Source organism: Ambystoma mexicanum, chromosome 2p (assembly GCF_040938575.1).
Source record: "Ambystoma mexicanum isolate Mex_15411 chromosome 2p, UKY_AmexF1_1, whole genome shotgun sequence".
NCBI classification, from domain to species: domain Eukaryota; kingdom Metazoa; phylum Chordata; class Amphibia; order Caudata; family Ambystomatidae; genus Ambystoma; species Ambystoma mexicanum.
Window position 1 is genome coordinate 1,339,313,008 of NC_090923.1, and position 22,513 is coordinate 1,339,335,520.

At 48.2% G+C, this 22,513-nt stretch overlaps 1 protein-coding gene and 1 non-coding gene across 3 annotated transcripts in view; one reads left to right on the top strand and one right to left on the bottom strand.

Annotated features, from left to right (window-relative positions):
- Positions 1-1,212: 1,212 nt before the first annotated feature.
- Positions 1,213-1,360, bottom strand: LOC138568411 (5.8S ribosomal RNA). The gene has a single exon (XR_011302748.1). It is a non-coding gene; the product is annotated as a 5.8S ribosomal RNA (ribosomal RNA).
- A 2,860-nt stretch (positions 1,361-4,220) lies between these two features.
- SHMT1 (serine hydroxymethyltransferase 1) overlaps positions 4,221-22,513 on the top strand; it is a 451,377-nt gene continuing 433,084 nt past the window's right edge. The window contains exon 1 of one of the 2 annotated variants that reach the window (XM_069645688.1): positions 4,221-4,522. The gene's annotated coding sequence lies outside the window, so the exon portion shown is untranslated. Of the gene's footprint in view, positions 4,565-22,513 lie in introns of both variants that reach the window. The other variant, XM_069645689.1, reaches the window with a different exon arrangement.

Sequence of the window (22,513 nt, forward strand, 5' to 3'; positions counted from 1 at the left end):
GGCAGTTCACCACAGTTGCATCAGGAGAACTGTCTCCCGTCGCCACTCTAGCGACCGCCCCCAAGAGGGGCCAGGTCAGTTGCAGGATAAGGGTGCAGTGGCAGTCTATCTCCCTCAGCCCTGTGGAAGCAGCAAAACTGCTGTTAGGGGGCAGTAGAACTCTGCTGGAGCAGAGGGGCCCCTGTTCACTGGGGCCTTGGCAGCCGGTCGTGGTGCACAGAGGAAATGCGCCGTGGTGGGGCTGGATGTGCCCGGGCCGCAGACCCGCAAGGGCCTCCACCGTTCAAGGTGACCAACCTGCCTGCCGTGTTGAATCCTGTGGGCGGACTGCACAGACCCCACCAGTTTACCTCTCAACGGTTTCACGCCCTCTTGAACTCTCTTCAAAGTTCTTTTCAACTTTCCCTTACAGTACTTGTTGGCCATCAGTCTCGCGCCCGTATTTAGCCTTAGAGTTTACCACACGCTTTGGGCTGCATTCCCAAGCAACCTGACTCCAAGAAGACATGATCCCGGTGTGCAAGAGGCTGCTACCGGCCTAACACCATCCGCGTGGTGAGACTCAATCAGAAGGACCTGTGCCCCCTGAGCGAACTCAGGGAGATGGTCTTCTGTACGCCACATTTCCCACGCCTGCCGCTGAATGGGTATTCGGCGCTGGGCTCTTCCCTTTTCACTGGCTGTTACTGAGGGAATCCTGGTTAATTTCTTTTCCTCTGCTTAGTAATAGGCCGTGGTCGGGGAGCACAAAGCACAGGGCAGCTGGCCTCTGGCCCGTACAGGGGGTCGGGGGGGGGGGAGAAGGGCGGGGTTTGCCCCAGCCCTGTGCCTCTGGCGCAGGCACGTGTGCTCTGTCCCAATCTGCGACCAAAGCCCACATGGTCACGAGGTCTGCGCTCCATGGTCACCCTGCGCCGGCAGCCGTGGGACACCAAAGACAGCCACACACAGCTCGGCCAGGTGCCCCAGGGTAGGGTGAAGGTGTGCCCCCTTTTTTAAAAGCCTGCTGCCACTGCCACCACATCAGAGCGCGCCGGCCCTCCTGAAACCAGCATGAGGTGGTGAAACTGGGGAGGCCGGGATGCGTCAGCAATGAGCTTGCGCACCAGATCCAAGGATCCAGCGACGGTGCTGACCTTAGGGGATTAATGGAATGGGGTACCTGCGACAGCCACGCCCTGGGAGGGAACCCCAGGGCAATTGATGTACAAGCGACCCTCAGACAGGCATAGCCCTGGGAAAAACCCAGGGCCACACGGTGCGTTCAAAGTGTTGATCAATTTGTCCTGCAATTCACACTAATTCTCGCAGCTAGCTGCGTTCATCGGTGCACGAGTCGAGTGATCCACCGCCAAGAGTCACAGGCAACTTTTTCTTTGTTCCAGATGTCGGCCTGACCCTGCCGGTGCAGGAGAGGGCGAGGAGGCAGCACCACCTGTGGCAGGAGAGCCCAGCGCCCTGTCTAGCTCGGCCAAAACCATTGTGGTTTAAAAAAAATGAAAAAAAAAAAATCCAGGTGCTCAGCCTGGGAAGCCTGACCAACACCTGCAGCTTCACAGCACTTCCCAGGGGGATGGAGGTAGGCCGCTGCACTACCTGCCCACCCGGCCCGATCCACTCATCCTTCCCCGACCCCTTCCGCTTCCCTTTTGGGGGGCTGGGAGACAACAGCGAGGTGGGCCAGAGACAGCACAGGCAGGGGGGGGATCGGGTGGGACCGCCAGAGTCTTCAAGCCCCAGCCCGGCCGCATAGGGTCCAGCTCCAGGTACCTGGGCAAGAGGGAAGGTCACCCACTGTGCTAGCGGGCCTGGCCATCCCTCGCCCACAGATGTGGGCAGCTGGAACCTTGGCGCCCACCGTCGTGTAAGCCGGCTGCACCATGGCTCAGGGCTCATGCCTGGCGTGCCGGGTCCCTGTCTGCCTGGAGGAGGTGCCCCTCGAGAGCAGTCAGGCTTTCCTTGGCTCCCGGCTGCCCCCACTCGGGGCTTTCCTGCTGACCGGGGTGTGCCCACCAATGCCCATCCGCAGGCAGGTCAGAGAGGAGTGCGCGCCCCCGGCCAGTGCAGAGGCAGGCTCAGTGAGGAGAGGGGGCTACGCAGGGCTCCCTTTTGGGTGCGTGGTTCGGGACATCCCCAGCAGGTTAACCCAACCCTGCCAAGCATCCCTGGCCATCTGCTGGGTCGCGGACCCCTCTCCGGTGGAAGGGAATCCCCGCTCCCTGGTTGACCACGCGCACTGGACTGCTCTGCGAGAGGTCGGGCCCACAGCTCTCCCTCCCGCTGCTCTGCTGTTAATGATCCTTCATGCCCCCACTCACAAGCAGATACCATTCGCACTCAAATGCCCCATTTCTCCTTCCAAACACACGTTCCAGATTCAAATGCCACCTCCCTCCTGACCCACATGCCACCATCAGAACCCAGACAAAGACACCAACATCCGTCCCTCCATACCTACACCAAGATGTTCCACCCCTCAGAGCCACACCCATATGCTTCACCTCTACCTCCAGACTCGCACTCAGATGGCACCATTCGCCCTCTCTCTATACCCACACCCGATAACCCCATCCCTTCGACACACATGCACCCACCACTCCAATAAACCAACATCCTTCTCTCCAAACATACCACATCCCTCCATTCACACCCAGATACCCCCTTCCTTCCCAGAGTGCTCCAGCCCTGACCCACATGCTCCACCATTCCTTGCCATGCCCCCATCATATGCCCTGTCCCTCCATTCCAGAATAATGCCCCCTCCGATCCAGAATCCAAGATGCCCAATCTCTTCCTAAAGACCCATACCATGATGCCCCATGCTCCCTCCACACAGAAAGATGGCCCTATCCGTCCTCTGACCAATGAGCCCCAATCCCTCCCTCCAGACCCACACCAAAGTGCCCCATCCCTCCCAGAACCACACCAAGATGCCCCATCCCTTCCTCTAGACCAATACCATAATGCCCCATCCTCCCTCCACATAGCAAGATGCGCCTTCCCCTTGCATCAGATGCCCTTGTGCCGATCCTGAATCACATGCAGATAACCCCATCCAACACCCTCTAAAATCACCCATCCTAGTATGCTCCCATCCGCCCAGACCCACACCAATATGCAGCCATCCCTTCCATCAAACCCACACCAATGTGTCCCCAGCACCTCCCTCCAGAGCCACACCAAGATTGCCCCGCCCCACTTCCCAACCCACACCTAGATGACCCATGCCACCCTCCAGACCCAATGTGCCCCATCTCTCCCTCCAGAAACACACGCATGTGCACCATACCTCCACCCAGATCCACACCAATGTGCCCCCACCACCTCCCTCCAGAGCCACACCAAGATGCCCTGTCCCACTTCCCAGCCCACACCTAGATGACCCATGCCACCCTCCAGACACACTGGGTCCCATCTTTCCCTCCAGAAACACACCCATGTCCTCCATCCCTACCCAGACCCACACCAATGTACCCCAACCCTCCCCCCAATCCACACCACTGTCCCTATCCCTCCCCCAGACCCACACCACTATGTTCCTATTCCTCCCTCCAGAACCACACCAATGTGCCCCCTTTCTCCAGATCCACACAAATTTGCCCCATCCGTCCTAATAATCACACCCTCGTGAAACATTAAATCACTCCATGAGCCCCCTTTGATCAGTTAAACGCCATTATACACTGTCTCCCTGTTCCTTTTCTTAGCCCCCATACCTTTCATGTTGAATAGCTGAGCATGATTTTTAAAGTAAATGTAATTTCCCGCTCCCTTATCGAAATCGGGTGTCTTGCAGGAACGTTCTGGGTATCCGGAAGAAAATGCAAATTGTATTTACAACCAGCCAGGAGCACACGGGTTGCTGCTGTTCCTGCAACCTGGTAGCCAGATCCTTGCTACGCGCAGGACGCTCCCGGTCTCGTAAAAACGTTTCCTTTCCGGTATCCCAATAAAAAATGCCAATCCCAAACCCTTCAGGCCAAAGGTTGGAGAGTCCACTTGCACCGCGGGGCAGGCTGCAGCATTCAGAATTCATACACAGCCCCAGCCCGCTCACTGAACCGGCACTTCACTGCTCCGGAAATCACACGGATGAATGATATCAGAGGTCACGTGAAGAAGAGTGGGCGGACCGTTGCTATGGTCCTTTTCTCGGATGGGATCTAGTCACTACTCTAACTGCATGGTAGGAAATAAAACGTGCCCAAAGTCACGTGGCCAAGATGATGGGGGGGGGGGGTTCTATGGTCCGTTTATCGGATGAGAACTAGACACTACCATTCCGAGAAACGAACTTTAGAAACGCTGCGCCTCCTGGTAATCACGTGGGTTGCACGTTCAGGAGTGTCTGAAGTCACGTGGCTCAGGTTTCGCGCTTCATCAGCAACTTTTCTTTGCAAGTCGTGGCCCAAGAGGAAAAGACTTGCATAAGCCTTGTGGCCGAAGGGCAGAGCTCAAGACAGCATAGGTGCAGAGTGCTGCTGAACACCGTCCATCCTTTACCAAGCGAATTTGGTCTACAGTACGTCTTATTTGGTCTTCCCGGAAGAAGGGATATTTCATTGTATGTTGGGGATTATTTATGTGCAAGAGGGTGTTTTTTGTGCAGTGGGGGCAGAGCACGGGATTTCTCTGTTCACAGGCGAATTTCCAGTATACTAGATTACATTAATACGCTTTAGTTTTTGTTTTGTTCTGCCCGCCCGAGAGGGGTATTTTTGGGTTTTGTTATGTGCACCAGAGAGATATGTGTTTTGTGCAGTGGGACCTACTTCACTCTCCTGTGCATTTGGGTACGATTTTCCAGCATAACCGTTTACAGATGGTGGATAGTTATTTTGTTTATTGGTTTCTCGTGCAGAGGGTAGGGTGACCAGATTTTCAAACACCCCATTGCGCAGTATTTCTAGGTTTTAGACTGCTATCTTCCATTTGTAATGTGCAGATTTATAACGCGTTTGCTGTGATTGCCTCAATTAATATTACAGGCCTCTATCCGTTTTGTAACCAGCCTTTGTTGACAATCGGGTAATGTGTCTGATTGGTTCCTGAACAATTGGGGGTTTGAGCCCACCCTGCGATGTCGGAGATCTGGTTAATGTGGTACGGGGAAATACCTTCAGTATTCTGAAGCTTTTTTGATTCAAAAGTATTGTCCTCTATCAATATTCAATCCTTTGTGACGGAACTGTCAGTGGTCACCTTCCCTTTCCCTAAAACTGGGATAGGGTTTTAATTTTAAACTCTCGGGGCAGGGGGAAGAGAGGTCCTACTTCTTGGACAGTTCTGGCAAAATCGGGACGTCTGGTCACCCTAGCAGAGGGGCGCTTAGGCATGCATGGGGCAGGGAGTTAATTTGTGGATCTCTTACAAACAGCATAGCTCTGGGATGTTTTGTGCTGTGGGGCATACTTAAGCATTGCAACTCCCTTCAGTTTAGCACCATGTCACAATAGCACACGTGGGAAGGTAGGACCTTGAAACAGCATCATGGTCGAGAGCTGATTAGCATAGGCATGCTTGAGCCTTTATTCTGCACAGTGGGACACACTTGGATAGTGGAGAATGACAGACTACTTATGCTCCAGTATTAAGGAGCAGTTTGTCCTGTGCAGAGGGTGTAGTTGGCCATTTGCAATGGCAAACTGAGTGCTAATTTAGGTATCTGTCCTGTACAGAGAGCAGGGGAAGTATGGGATTTGTTTTGTACAGCCAGGGGTATTGGACCAGGGGACAGATGTAACTTACAAAAAACATTGTTGAGTATTTGCTCTGTGCTTAGAGTGGGATGAGATTTCCCTGCCCACAGTGGCTATTTAGCGATTTGTTGTGTGCAGCACAAGTCTGGGATGGATGTTATTTGTCCTGTGCAGAGAGACAGGGACATGTTTAAGTATTGTGTGTGTGTGTGTGTGTGTGTGTGTGTGTGTGTTTTTTGTTTCCTTCTGGTCCTGTGCAGAATGGTTATTGTTTATTTGTTAAGCGCTTAAAGCGCTTATACACAAGTGAAGTACTTCAGGGCAGAAGGGAAACGGGGATATTGTTGTCATTCTTAGGCCTTGAATGATTTAACAGTAATAACTAACATGTCAGGGCATTTCTACTAGTATAAGTGCGTGAACAAAGAGTGGGTGAAGAAGTGGGGGGGGGAGAGGAGAGGAACAAACGAGACAAAAAGGTTAGTCGTATGCATGCAGGCACAGCAAGCTAGGGAGGGGGGAATGGGGGAGGACAGGACGGACAAACATGCCAAGCCTAGTACATTCTAGGTCGTGCAAGTGCACAGACAGACGTGTGAGGGAGGGGGACAAGTGCGTCCAAGTCCAGTAGGGGCCAGGGTTAAGTGCAGAGTGGATACCACTTTCATGGAACGTATTCCGAATGCAGTAATGTAAGGCAGAGGCACGTGCAGGGCTGGCGTGGGGGCCTGGGACCTGTGGGGCTGTGGAGGTGCACCAGGCGACCAGCCAGCTGACTGAACAGGTTGGGCATGAGAGCGAAGGACGGAGGATAGAAGCGGGAGGAGGGAGAATAGAAGAGGAAGGAGGTTAGCAAGGGAGAGGGAGAGAGAAAGAGGAAAGTCTTGAAGAGTTTCCTGAACTTAAGGAGGTCAGACTCCACATGGAGAGAGGCAGGTAGGCTATTTCAGAGGGAGGTACCTGGTGGATTTTTCCCTGTACAGAGGGGCGGATTTCTTATGATTTTTGCAGAGGCGAATTACAGTAAACCATGTTATATTTGGGTTTGTGGTCTGTTTAGAGCAGTCTCCACCGGACTAGGAACAGGTTTGTAAATTGAAATGTGAAAGTGTAGCCTTTGTGTGGGGCTTTGCTAGCTGTCGAATGGAGAGGCCCAGAGCCTGTAACGTGCGAACCAGTTCATTCTTTGATAGCCCAAATGCGTGCTCTGGACAGATTGGTGGAGGCGACAGTCCGCCTTAAATCCCAGACACTAGGGCATCTGGGAAGTCTGGACCTCTGCTTTCTCAGAGTTAACTTGAATGCCTAATACTTTAAACAAGTTCATAGTGGAATTAAGATGCTTGAGCAGCACTTCCGAGAAGGGGTCCTAATGAGAATGTTATCAAGGTAGATAAGCAACCAAAAGTACCCCACAGGTTGTAGCCGCTGGGGGGGGAAAAACACCAAGGGGCCGATGATAACCCAAAGGTAAGGGAGGACAGCAGAAATATGTGATTGTGCCACTGGAAACTCAGAAACTTCCTGTGCTTCAATGGGGATTGTTAGATATGCATCTTTGAGGTCCAAACGAGCCAACCAGTCACTGGGCTTCACCACGTCTCTGAACAACGCAATCTCCATATTGAAATGATGATACAGAACACATTTGAGTGCCCCTAGGCTCAAGACTAAGAGTGATCCTTCTGAACCAGAAAGATATCGATTAAGCAAAAGTGGAACTCTCAAGTACACAGAATTATTGCCCTCTTTTGCAACAGTTGCAAGATCTCCCGATGGTGCATTTGTTGGGCTAGATTGAACCTTAGGGGAGGAGGGCGAGCGTTCTCGGACGGCTCCCCTAGAAAACTATATGATGGCCATTGATTGCACCTAGCTCCCAGGTATGCCTGAAGACCCCTAACTGATTTCAGAAAAAACTATGAATCCGGGCACCCACCAGAACGTGTGCTAGGGGAAAGAGGGAGAATACCTACCATCATATGGAGTAGATCCTTACCATGCTCCCCTGACACCCTGCCCTCTCTTTGGAAAAAAGGTGTCCATGTCTCGTGTCTTCTCGAAGGAACCATGGGACACATTCCGGGAGACCTGCTGGAGGGGTCTGTAACTGCCATGTGCATAGAAAGCAGACAGATGCGCAAACCCTGGACTGACCTGCCTGAGTAGAGACCCATGGCTGAAGTGAAGTAAAATGTTGCTCTGCATAACCCAGGCTTCCTCTGAAAGATTCAAAATTCTCACCAGAGTACCAACCGTTTTTAGTATAGAGTCCTGGCAGATTGCCCAGTCTTTGACTGCCCCTTTTGATACATCTTTCCAATAACCAGATAAAAATACGGATAGCTTCAGATCCATGTGTAGCACCATATGCTCTTCCCATTTGAGCATTCAGCCTTCATCTTTTGATGGGACCTGTTATCCAGCTTCTTCCTGAGGAAATGTTGAGCAGACCTCTCAAGATGCGGCAACACATACCGTTCTGTGGCATTTGGGCGAGTCATCCTAAAAGGGTTTACCATTACTTCACCCATATCGTCCACTTCCCCAGACGTAGCTGGATCCTCATCCGTCATATCCATCCAATCTTCACGTGTTTGCGATGGGATCAACATTCAATGGGTGGGGTGAGAACCTGCTTCAACCAATGCCATGTTTCAGCATTGAACCACAGACTAGCGTAGGGTCATGAATTTTTGCTTTTTATGCTAAGTGCAATTGTCCCTTCTGCAGGGGAGCCCAAACGGTGAAACCAAATTACCTGCCATTGACTCTTCCACCAGCGTCAGTCCTGGGGATGCTGGACTGATTGTCCAGGGTCAAACCCACCAGTTGGCCCTCTTGAACATTGCACTGTTTTTTTAAAAATGTTTTATTTTTTACCAGTTTTGTGGGGCTTTGAGGGTATCTCCATGTCGTGCCATCCAAAATCATCCTCGTCGTTAGCATCTGCCAGAAATTGTCGTACTGCTGTGGCCATTGAATCCAAAATTAACAGCCATATTTTCCACCACCTTCTTAATGCCTATGCCCACACTTGGCCCAATGGCCTATTCACATGCCTGGGACACAGTTACTGATAAAGGTGGCCAGCTGGGACTGGCATTCAGCAGACCCCACAGGTAAATCTGCTTGTGAAGTGGGCATCCTGCCCGTCTTTTTCTCTTTCCTCCAAGTCATTCTTCCTCTCCTAGCCACAATCGAACTGCCTCAAATACAGTCCTGCTTCTATGTCTAAGGAAGCTGTTCAAAGGCAAGACCCTTCCTCCAAACCGGCTATGGGCTGGCTTCCCCAGTGCATCCTGTGCCACACACCATCAAGATTCAGAAACGATACACAGCGCTGCAGTGCCAAGACGCTCCAAGTATGGTGCGTGGGGGCTTGCAGCTAGTGGGCTGTGAACCAGATGATGGCCATAGACCAATGACAAATACGGAAGGGGGGAGATGGAGCTCACAGCAACAACCCTGAGAAGAGAAAAAGACTGCAAAACAGGCCTTAAACTGCTGCCTAACCCACGCAGACCCCACGCCCCTCTACCCCCCCCATAAGAAAAAACACAAACATTCCCATTTTTCTCAACGAAAATCCAAAGAATGAAGGTACTTTTCTTTGTTTGTTGAGAACAGCAAAAAGAGGATGTCTATGAAGTGGCTCGAGTCCTTATGTGACAGTGATTGGAGGAGGAGGAGAGGAGGGACAAAGCATGATGGGGGCAGTGTTTTTTTTTACTTGCTGCTAACTAAAATAAGGAAAAGAGAATTGTATAATAGAAGCCTCTGTTCCATGCCTTTGAATGTTGAGCATAAAATAAATAGAGACACTTGGTAGCCTTGCAACAGCCTCCTCACCCTACTAGCACAAGCACGTAATATCTGAACTTCCTGCCTGAAAAATTGCATGCCTCTTAGTAATGTTGAAACCGGGTACCCTATAAGCACAAAAATAAAGCCCATATTTGCCATATTCCTTCTCCCTATCAATCATTTATTGGCTTCACTGTTTACCAGTTGTTCCAAATCCCCCTTTTAATTTGCGCTTTGTAGAGGGCCTAGCCTGCACTACAGAGTTTTCCATCCCTTCTATAGCAACTTTTCATTGCAGAGTTCTTCGCCACCAACCTTTTTGTATGGAACATCTGAGCTCTGCTATGTTATGTTGTTATTTTGTATTTATGTAGCGCCTTATATACCATTGGTATGGTCTGAAGGCGCTGGTAGTTTGAACGCCCTTGGGAACCGAAGTTCAGATCAGTAGAGAGGGTCAAAAGGTGCATGTGAGCACCGGGTATGTGTGCAGCTTGTGCGATATCCGTGTAGTAGCTGCTTCTTAGCGGTAGGTGTGGTGGTTGGGAGATAAGGGGAATGTGTTTGTTCAGGCAGGTTTTATCCAGAACGGCTGCGGCTGCGTTAGGCCTGAGGAGAACGCCTGGCTGGGGTGTGAGACCAGCAGTGTCTAATTAGAATGATGTGGAGTGAGCAGCGGATGTTGGTATGAGAACAGTTATACCGAATGGTGTCATAATATCTCTGTGTTCTAGTTGAGTGGTGATGTAAAGGAGAGAGTAAGCGTGGCAGTGTGATATGAGTTATATGCTCTTTCAAACGTTCTCTGCATTCTAAACCATACTATTTACGTCACACAATTCTATGCGATCCAGTCCGTACTGTGCACACCTATCCATTCTGTGCATCAGTCTGGCCCAATACAATCCGGTCCGCCCTGCGCGGTCTAGCCTGCTCCGTGCATGCGTTCTTGTCCGTCTCACGACTGTCCACTTGTCTGCCTCACGCATGCCCTCTGCCTCAGGCATGCACTCCTGACTGTTTCATGCTCTACGCATTCAGTAGCTCAACGCACTCATCCATTCTACGCACTCATTGGTACTGAATGGGTCAGTGCTCGTTCGTTCTACATACTCGTCTGCTCTACGCGACGCGTCAGTTCACTCTGGGTACTCGATCGCTCCAGGCACTCGTTCGCTCCAGGTACTAATCCGCTTTATGGCCTCACGCGTGCTATGCGTTCACCTGTCTTACGCGCTCGCCCCCTCTACGCGCTCGCCCTCTCTATGCATTCATCCGCCGCTCTGTGCACTTATCCATTCCATGCACTCATCTGTTTTAATCACTCGTGATTTTCACGCATCCATCAGTAATATCTTGTTCTATATATTCATCTTTACACTCGCCTGTCCTATACCTTCATTTACTCTGAATATTCATTCACATCATATATTCATCTGTTCCATACACCTATCCGTTCCATACACCCATCGGCATCATATACCCAACCGCTCCATTCACCCGTCCGCTCTATACACCCATGCGTTCCATTCCATCGTCCGCTCCGTACACTGATCCATTCCCTACACTCATACACTCCCTACACTGATCAGGTTCATACCCTCATCGGCTCTATACACTGATCTGTTCTCTACAGTCATCTACACCCTACACTCATCCACTCCCTACACTCATCCGGTTCATACCCTCATCGGCTTCCTACACTAATTCACTCCATACATTCGCCAGGTCTGTACAATCGTCTGCTCCGGCGATAAACACACTCTCCGCACTTCAGCATTCATCAGCTATCCAGACTCGTTGGCTATACATACTCATCCGTTCCACATACTCATCTGTCCTACACACTCATTCTGTTTTCGTTCATCTGTTCTGCACATTTATCCGGTTTGCGCATTCTTGCGTTCTACTTGCTTCTCTGAAGTTTACGCGTGCGCTCCCTACACGCGTGCGCTCCCGACACCCATCTGCTCTGCACTTCCGAGTTCATCCGCAGTCCACACAATCATGCGCTTTACTTGCCTCTCCTGCGGAAACCTGCAGATATGGCCTGGAGCTGTCACGTGCTCTACATACTCATCCGTTCTACACACTCATTCGGTTTACACTCCTCTGTTCTTCACATTAATCTATATTACACACACATCCGTGTTATACGCTCGTCCGCTCTACATACCCGTCCGCTCTACACATTCATCCGTTTAACATGTTCATCCATTCTATACACTCATCCGATTTACTTATTCTTTTGATTTCCACACTCATTCGCTATATGTTCATTCATCTATATTGCGCACTCATCCCTTCAACATGTTCATCTATTCTATACACTCATTCGCTATATAGCTATCTGTTCTTCCACTCATGGATTCTTCGACTCGGCGCATTCATCTGTTCTATCGGCTTCATCAATTCTAACTATATCATCCATGCCATTCACTTCGTTCAATCCTCATGTAATCTGTCCATTTCAGCAGTTTAACTTTCTTTACTGTTTCCGTATGATTTATTCTTATTAACCCATGTACTGCTTTGATCTACTTTATTCGTTTAATTCTGTTTGTCCTTCTAGTTTATAGTCAGGAGTTATTAGTTGTTAATTTCTCGCATTGGTAGTTTATTGGATTGGTGTCATGGTGTTCTTGTTAGTCTGTTTTGGGATGATATGGTACGGGTTGGGTTTATGGGAAGAGCCAGGTTTTCAGCAGTTTGCGGAAGGACGGCAAATCCTCAGGCGGATGTGGGGTAGGAGTAAATTCCATAGCATGGGGGCCAAGGCTGAGAATGGTGTTCCGCCTAGCCTGGCTGAGTTAGTCTTCGGTATGACTAGGAGGCCGGCTGAGCTCTATCTTAGGGTGCGTGGGGGGTGATAGGGTTTTAGTTTTTCTTGAAGATATTCAGGTCCGGTTTTATGCAGTGCTCGATGGGAGATGCATAAGGTTTTGAAAGTTACCCTTCGGGCTACTGGAAGCCAGTGCAGCGTCTTAAGGGCTGGGGAGACGTGGGCTCTTGGGCCAAGCGCAAGTAGTATATTTGGCTGCCACTTCATGTGTGCGTTGGCCCCCCATCCGGCCAGTAAGTGGGTAACCGCAATATTATTTACTAGGACTGGACCCATAGGAGGCATCGTTCAAACAAAAGCATGCATTGTGGCGAAGGAAACAGACTCTCAGATGGCATGAGGTACGATATTTTATTAAAGTAACACAAAGGCCTAACTTTCCTTATCTCAATGGGTGGTCCCTACCTATGTTACTAACTAAGGTGTTCGTTTGTCAGTCGTGAGTGTCCCAAACAAATCGGTCCGCTGTCTAAACCTATCATAAATGACCCTGCCACTTATGAAAAGTAACTTTGGACAGGAGAATGACTCCCTTCTCCTCAGAGAACTCTTACTCTCAGTCTTTAATATTCAATCCATAAATAGTCTCTTTAAGTTCCCCAATCGTGTTTTTTGAGTTTTCCCTGGTCTCTTCCTTCTCTTTATTAGTATTTCGGTCTTGTACAGGAGGACAAGTTACTTTCCACTTTTCCCAGGTTATTGTAATGCATTGGTTTTCTCTCGCATTGTTCAGCTTTTCAACAATTCTTTCTCTTGCTTCGCAACCTTTATGGTTGCCTGTGCTCATCTGTATCCTACCTCCCCGCATTATATCTGTTACCTCTGAAAAGCGCTCCGCCATGCTTCTGTACTATTGTATACCCCTGTAAAGCCAAAGCGCTTCGTTGTGTATCTGTATTGTTGTATACAGCTTCTCGAAGCTAGGTCTGTGCTCAATAATTGTGTGCTATAATCTGGTACAAGAGGACCAGTTATTTTCCCCTTTTTTCCAGGGTATTTTTGTATACATTGTTTTCTCATATTGTTTAGCTTTTCAACAGTTTTCTCGTTAGTTATAATCTTTTTGTAGTCACTTTCTTTCAATGTTAACTTAGTTTCATAACTTCTACTGTGATGAGTTAACTGTGGGTTCTAATTATTCCCTTGAATCCTCCCGGGCTTCGCGTTCTCCCTGTTACCTTCCCTCTTAAAGGGGAACGTACTTTGAAGTTGCTTTCCTTGGGAGCTCTTTCTCCGCTCTTGTGCCACCTCTTGTCTGCCATCCACCTTCTCTCGTTCTTCTGTCTCTTTATGGTGTCAGTGTTCGGCTATTCGCCATCCCACACCATGGTCTTCTCTTGCAGATGGTATCGCAGACGTTCTGCGGATCAGCACTCCACCATGTACTTTCCTGTGCTCTCGCTACCACCTTGTTCTTGGGCTTTTGCCGTGTCGAGTTCTCGTCTTGTAGGTCCGACGCAAGTCTGGCATCCTGTTCTGCAAGTTCGAAAGTCGTGCGCTACCTGGTTCCATTCGTCTTCAGGGTTATGTCAGTTGGGGCCTCCCCAAGCTTGCATCTGCTCTCATCTCTCTTCTCTCTTCATTTTCCTTCCTCTGGACACACATTTTACCGTCGTCCCAGTGAATGGGACATCCTGAATTAAAGGGACATGATTCTTTTTCATAGAATAACGATGTCCATTAGGAGTTTCATTTCCCCAGGTCTGATACTTTATAGTCTCTGGCATGTTGAAATGCCCCCATGTAGGCCATGGTATGTGTAACTGGAGGGAGTCCTTGCCCCAAATCTCTTGAAGGGGGAGGGCACCCTCTTCGGCTGAAGGGAGGGGGGCACCCCCTTGGGGAGAAGGGCTAAATTCCTTGATTCTGTCACATACCCTTCGCTTTATCCCTGTGGCTTCCCCTTCTTGATGGATGGGAAATCGACTCTGGAAATCGACATGCCCCAGATCTTGTCCTTTTTCGATGTTCCACTTAAAAACAGAAGGGTTGCAAATCCGGGACCCATCTCATTACTCTGGCATTAAAGATTTTCGCAAACCCATCTAAGTCAGGGTAGAGTGATTAATAATTAATGTAAATTTCCTGCCAGTTAGGTAATATTGTAAATGGGTGACAACCCATTTTATGGCCAAAGCTTCCAGTTCCATGGTAGCATAGGACTGCTCCCTGGCTAAAACGTTCTTGGCTTGTGTATAGTATAGGGTATTTCTCTCCCTCATATTCTTGAGAGAGTACAGCTTCTAGGCCATCCTTACATGCATCTGTTTACAATAAGAACTCTTTGTTAAAGTCTGGCACCCTAAAGACGTGCTCGCTGCAAAGGATGGTTTTTATTTCCTGGAAACTTTCCTGATCTTCCTTCTCCAGATCAGTTTCTACGGTTGTACATTTTGCAATGTATCCGTTAGGTTGGCATCAATGCTTGAATAATTGGGGATAAATCTCTGATAGTAACCTCCGAAGCCTCAAAAGGCAGACCGTTCTATTTTGGTCTTAGGAGTAGGTGTTTTAAAGATCACCTTTTACCATCTCATTTTGCGGTTGAAGAAGTCTGTTGCCAACAAAGAAACCCAGATATTTTATTGTGGACTGGACAAGATGGCATTTTCATGTATTGGCGTTGAGGCTGACTTTTATTAGTGCCCGGGTGATCTCGTATAGGTGGTGGAGATGTTCGGACCAACAGTCACTATGAACTGCAATGTCATCTAGGTAAGCTCCCCAGAAGGTAGAATAGGGTTTTAATACACAGATACACAGTCTGTTATCCGCTGAAATGTGGCTGGGGCTCCATGAAGTCAGTGCCTTGAATTGAAACGGATCCTGAGGTCTTTTCTCGGTCGGCAGGAGTCGGAGGTACCTGCCAATATCCTTTAGTCAGCTCCAGTGTTGTATGTATGTATATATGTGTGTGTATGTATGTGTGTATATATATATATATATATATATCTGCATCTGCTTAAATCACATGCTATGCATAGGCCGACATCTAGTGGTAGATTCAGAGTATTACCTTTTTTGTTTTCAAACAGGGCGTGCCAGTAATACTGTCCCTAGTTTGACATCTACTGTACCCATGGTCTTTCACCCGTCAAGGTCCCTCAGATTGTTTTTCTTCCGCCATCCTAGTTGGATGCATATCGCGTAGTTCCTTCTTGGCTGACGCCATTACTTAGTAAAGTTTAATTCTAGTATTTCCTTCTGTCCTTTCGACGACTGTTAACCGCAAGATCTTCGGTGATGCTTCAAGGACAAGTTTCACTTGTCAACGACAGCAACTCTCAACTCAACTATCCTTTGTCTACAGCCTCTCATGTCCCCAGTGAGCCTCAGCACTGCACAGTAGAGGGGGAGGTTTATATTCTAGTCTCATTAAGAGAATGTATATTCCCTCTTACTCCCACTTATTTCGCCAAGCTGCCATCCTCGTACATCATGGAAACATTCCCTTTAAAATGTTGCCCTTCCTGTAACAGGAAGTTTCCCTGGCAGAATTTGCACCGGGTGTGCAACCTTTGTCTTCCCGGGGACCACGCTGAGGAACGGTGCCAGTCTTGCCAACTGTTAGGCCAAAAACTCTAAAGGACCGCAAGACCAAACGCGCCCCCCCACACACCATGCAGGCTGAGGCCGCCATGGACGTTGAGGGAGCCTCCAGCGATGGCAGCACCAATGTCCTAAGTGATGCCGAGGACGATCTCGATCCGTCAGATTCCCTCGTGCAAGCCCTCAACCCCCAACAGGCAGGCCAGCGGTTCTGCTACAGGGACGACACCCGGCGGCTCAAGCACTACCAAGTTGCATCACATCAAGCACATTCCCCCCCCCCCCTCCAAGCCAAGCTCCTCACAAAGTACCACAGAGCTATTGGGCAGTCATGAGAAGAATGTCCTGTTTTATACATTTCTTTGACCACCTGAGGTCCTCCCAAATCTTCATGGAACCCCACAAAGCGGGGCAGCAGCAGTCACTCAGCCCGCTGCCAAAAGTGCCCACCAAGACATCTCGCAGGCTACCACCTGGTCTCTTCAGGACCTAAGTCAAGGCAATTATTACCATAGTATTCAAGGCTCTCAAGACCATGGCACATACACAGACCCAGAAGACAAAGGGGACACGTGGACTTGGACCACCGGTGGCTGACTCCCCGGTAGACAACCAGTTGCAACATAATGACCTGCTCCTAAAGGCTGCAGAGAACTTCAAAATAGACACCTAAAAAGCCCAAGTCGACAAAGACTTTGTGGAGGACATCCTTGGGGACAAGAAAACGGCCACTCAATTTATCCCCGTTAGAATCGGTTCAGAGACGCGTTCAGCCCTGCCTGCTCACATCCAATTGACACAGGCAATCAACCCTTGCATCGAGAAGATGTTAGACCGGCCCCCTCATACCCCTTCTACATTAGTAGTTACCACTACAAGAAAGAGGGTGGAAGCCCCTCCTGACGAGGAGAGTAAGAAAATCTACACCCTGGGCAGGAAGATGGCTTCATCGGCATCCTATCAAACAAGGATAGCTAATAACAGAATGCTATTAGCCAGTTATCTCACAACCCACCCCCTTCGCCAGACACTGCTCACTAGTCTATGCATAGCCTGTGAACTAAGCAGATTCCACAAGCCTCAGAAGGGATACATTACTCGCTTTAATCATATTTCTGATGCTTGTATCTGCTTAGATCACATGCACCCACCCTTCTTCCCCTGTGGAGTAGAAGGTGCATGTGTTTCTCTGGCTTCCTCTTCCATCATCTTCTTTATTACAGCTGTTCTCACGCTACACTTCATGCTACCTCATGTCAGAAAAAACTATCCAAGGGACCTTGACGCATGAAGGACCATGGGTACAGTAGGCGCCACACTAGGGATAGTATTACTGGCACGCCCTGTCGAAGCCCCGTTTCGAAAACAAAAAATATAGTACTCTGCAGCTAGCACTAGATGTCAGCCTATGCATAGCATATGAATCTTAAGCAGATACATTACTCACCTTAATCGTATTTCTGATGCCTGTATCATGTCCTCTTTATTTCACAGTAATATTCAGGGTAGGAGGCAGCCAGCAACGGGTTTTGTGCCCAACCAGGCTCTTGATCACACTAAAACAAAAGCCCTCTGCATGTGACATGTTAAAAATGGCACACACCCTCTATGGTCTGCAAAGCACCTACACAACTTGCAGTGAAGAAGCCTGCCATTTTCGAAAGGTGCAAGGTAAGTAAATATGATATGATGTTTAGTTATATAGCCCCTATACACAATGTGTTTCAAAGCGCTTCAAGGCAAGGGAGGGAACAAGGGGAAAATACAATGACATTCTTACTGGCCATGAACAGTAAGAATGTGAAATTAACTTATCGTACTCGGCCTGACGACATTTTAGATAGTGCAAGAGCTAAGACATGATAAGGAAGGAAGGGAGGGTGAGAGTGGGAAGGAAATGGACACAGACAGGCGACTACCGTACTAGGCCTAACAACATTTCTGGTAGAGCCAGAGAAAACAAAAGGTGAGGGAGAGTGGTGCAGAAAGGGAGGGGAGGAACAAAACAAGAGATTGTCGTACTAGGCCTGACGATATTTCAGATAGTGCTGGAGGTGGGTGGGGGGCAGAGGAGACGGACAAGGTTGCTATCATACAATGTCCAGGGACAATTCTGATGGAGTAAATGCACAGAAGAAAGTAAGGGGAGGAGGGTAGGAGATAGGACAAGGGGGTGGGGAGGGAAGGGAGAGGAGGAGAGAACAGAGTAAGCAGTCAGAGTGGAGAAGCAAGAGGGGAGAGAGTGAATGCAATTGCAGAAGTCAGTAGTAACACGTAATGTTGCAAGCCTGGATACAAGATGAAGATGGGAACAGCATGATTCAGGGCCACGATGAGAAAGGATGACGCACTGTGAATCAATGAAGTCCATAAAAGTCAAATCTAGTATTGGCCTCAAGACAGTGATGGTGAAAACAGAATGCATCGGGACAGACTCCTGCAAAAGTAGGCTGCATGGGGAGCAGGGTACAAGAATCGAGCAAAACGGGCAACACCTGTGTGCGAGAAGGAGTGGGGGCACAAGGTAACATCACCGGGGGATCAGAGGGGTGGGGATGGCCCGTGGGGAAAGAGGGAGTAAACACATGTTGGTGCATGCTTACCTGCTGTCTGAGCAGGGTTTCAGGCTCTGGATCCTCCTGGTCCGAACAGGTCAAAACAGGAATTGCCCTTTTCTTTGTCTGCCCTTTGCTTCAGGCGCACGGGTGAGAGACCCTCTTGATTTAAGAGTTAAGAGCAGGAAGGAAGAGGCATGGCTAAGAAGGTGGGTGGTGCTTAGGCCAGGTGACCTAAATCCACTTGCACCTGCTCCCCATCTGCAAAGGAAAAGAGGCTGGAGGGCTCCTTAATGAGTTGAGTAGAGTTCACTGGCCTTAGGGAATGTATGTTCATGGGGAGTTAACATCACAGCTGTGTATGTAGAACAACCTAAAAGCTCATCATAAATGGGATATGCAAACAAAACACTGAAATACATTAAAAAGAACAAGCGTGACAAGGTATTGGCCCTGCTTGAGCCCTGAGCTCTCAAAGTGCATATTGCAGTATAGAGGTCAGTTAATGTCATTGATGACAAAAACCAGGTTAAGATGCAAAGTGCAAATAAATATATGCATCACTAAAACATGCCAGGATAGTAATCCTTAAGAACAATGTCTAAGATTATACAATAAGGGGTACAGATGTAAATTTTCAAGATGGCAAAAATAAACAGCATATATAGTAATGAAATAAACGCGCAGTCACTTACAGTACCAAGTCAATAAAGTGGGTTCAGCAACAGTACCAAGTCAATAAAGTGGGTTCAGCAAAAAAAAATCTCTCACTGGTAAAATTTGCCAAATCAGATTGGCACAAAATCTTGGACCAGATGAAAGTAATTGAATCCAAGTTGCCAGATGTGCCCACTACGGAAGGAGATAAAAGCTGAGGGTGAACATCCAAATCTTATTGGTGGCTTATGAAGAAGAGATCCAACAAAGAAAGAAACGCACAGTTCTAAGGGACAAGATCGATTACGACAGAGGGCGGGTGTACACCTTTAGTAAGATGCTTGATTCCCAGCTTACCTACCATGAGTATGTCCGATGTGGTATCTGCCTCAGAGTGACCATGAAATTCCCCCTATCAAGTTGACCGTTTTAGAGAAGATGCGTGAACACCCAAAAGGGGGCAAGGGGCTGTGGCAGAGGCAACGCAAGGGGACGCAAATTTGTGCCCAGAAGTGGAAAATCCGTCCAGGGAGACCGTCGGGGGATCTCAGGAACAGGCGCAGCAGAACGGCTGACGAACTCTGGCAATCGGGGCAAGAAATGAGTGAATGCAAACACTGCAAGTCATCCATCTGCCAAAACATATGCTTACAGCTGAACAGACTAAGCTTTTGGAGTTGGGTTTGAATGTTTGTCCCACCCACCACGAACTATGATTACACACAAACCAGACTGGATTTGATCAGTTTGTCCGCAAGCTCAAACTCACTAAAACATTTTGAGTCAATCCTGGTAGAGCTGTGAGGTCTAAACCTCCCTGTGACGGGGACACAGATCTAGCGATCAGTGACTGCCCAGTCCTCCTTTATTTAGCTGAATTAGCTGACAATGTTGCAGATGAGGATTCCTTTTGAATTGTAACAAGTCTTAATACTGATTGCTCCAAAGCAACTAAGATCTGTGCAAAATCCAAATTAAACCCACCCTTGCCAGTAGGCTGTCTTGAGGCCTTTAATGACCTAGTGATTGCTGATCTCAAACAAATGAGACCCACATATACCAATCTCTTCCACAACCTGACTGTCCAAAAATTGTCCTAATGGAACTTCAAAATCTCCCTGGATTTATAACCGTCTAACAAGGTTCTAATATTGTTTTGTTGGATCGCCAAGATTATGTCCGGGAGGCCAACAGACATATTGAAATGTAATCCTTTTCCAAAAATGTGACTAACTATTGGCTCTTTTGAAAAACTGGGTGGACCGCGGCATCCTGAATTATGAGCTGTTGGATTTCTTGTCACCTGCCGCCTCTGTGATTCCGACCATATATTTCCTGCCCAAGGTGCATAGGCCACTGTCTAACCCTACAGGGAAACCCATTGTTACCCACTGTGGATCTCTACTTGAGAATGTTGCCGAATTAATTGATGAAACAAGCCTTTGGTCTCGACATTACCTTCATACCTTTGTGACACCAAGGGTTTTTTGACTCCTATTAACGGCTTACCATGGGAAGGGGACATGCTCTTAGTGACTCTCGATGCAGTGTTCCTTTATAAATCGATGTTGGTCTGGCAGCATGCAAGTCCTTTTTGGATATGCGATCTCTGAACAATCTGCAGCACATGCAAATGATCCTTGAATTTATGGCTTTTTGTCTTAATCATAATGACATCTTATTCAATGTGTATTTTTGTCAGAGGCATCGGTATGGGTGCTATCTTTGCTCCGTCCTATGCCAACCTTACCATGGGTTGTTGGGAGCACAATGTTGTCTGGAGTGAGGCCAATTCGCTCAACACAGAAAAGATCACATGTTGGTTACGTTACATTGATGACCTTTATTCTTTGGAAAGGCGCTGTTGAAGAATGGCTTGACTTTTGTCCAACTTCCTCAACCAACGCTACACTGAGAACGACAGTGTTTGTCTTTCTTGATGTGAAGCTAACCAAGGGGTTTGATGGTCTCCATACCACTGTATTTGGAAAATCGACTAGCTCCAATCTCCCTCTTTTGGCTACCAGCTGTCGCCCTAGGTCGGGCATAAGCATACCTTACAGTGAATTTGTCAGATTCAGACGCAATTTTTGAAAGAAGGAAGACTTTGATATGCTGCGAATTTTAGGGACAGGGGCTACTGCAAGAAACACGTGGAAGCTAGCCATCTGGATTGTGATTCATTTTTAGACAATTGTAGGCCCATTTCCACCAATAAAGACTTCCAAATTGAGCTCGTTTTGACATTTGGCCCTGTCGTAAGATTCGAAACATCATTGTCAGGAGTTGAGTACAGACGGGGATCTGGCCGATGTGCTGCCAACTTGTCCTGTCTTATCTTTGAAGAGCTCCTTCTTTGAAAGATAACATGGTTTCTAGCTTTCTTGCGCCAATAAAACGTGCATCCTGGCTAGACAAAGTGCTTTGGGCTTTGCTAAGTGTATCAAATGTAAAGTGTGTAAGTATGCTGTACCAGTCCACTTTTAAACCTCCAGTGACAGGCTCTGTCTTTTCCATCTATGTGCATACAAAACTGCAACACTGAATTTGTGTCATGTGCTCCCATGTTCCAAATGGTATGTGGGCAGCACAACCAACAAACCTAAGTTAAGGATTTTACAGCACCTCAGGGCTATCAAAAACAAGGACTTGCATACCCCATTGCCAACTATTTCTAGGAATTCTACAATGTACATCTATTGGGCTTTAGATTCTTTGGAGTGGCTCCCATTGTGAAACACCCATGAGGGGGCGATGGGACAGTACAATTGGAGACCTGACTCCTCATTGACTTTCAGACGAAAACACCTGCGGGCACATCGATGAAGTATTATACACATTCATCAGTGTTTGAGTTCTTATGTCTTAAGGGTTCAGGATGTCCTGTGCTATATCCCTGATATTTTGTCTCACAGCTTCAGCTGGACCTCTTAATGAACTGTTGGGGTGTTTATTATCATTAATATGGACTGTGCCTTTTGTTCCCCTAGGTGGACTGTCTATACTTGGCAATTGTCTTTGGCTAAGTTTTCATAGGATCGCTATGGAATGCCTTCTCCCCCCCCCCCCTAGTCTTTTGGGGTTTCTCATTTGGGTGTAGTTCAATCAAATGTGAATTGTCTCTGCTACATTATTGAAAATGTCTTGTTACTCATGCATCATTTCTTTGCTGCAATTTGAGAGCCATCATTACTGTATTGATGTGTATGTTTTCTCTTTTCTTCTTATATTTGCTGAACCACATTTTTCGATTAGCTCCTTGATTCTTGGCATCGGATAATTATATCTAATTCAGTTTCCTGAAGTCCATGCAAAAGTGCCAAGACTGATCGGTTTAGCGACTAAGACTATCAAGGACCACCAGGGACTCTCTGAAGGCTCGATTATGTCCCCCATAAGCGCTG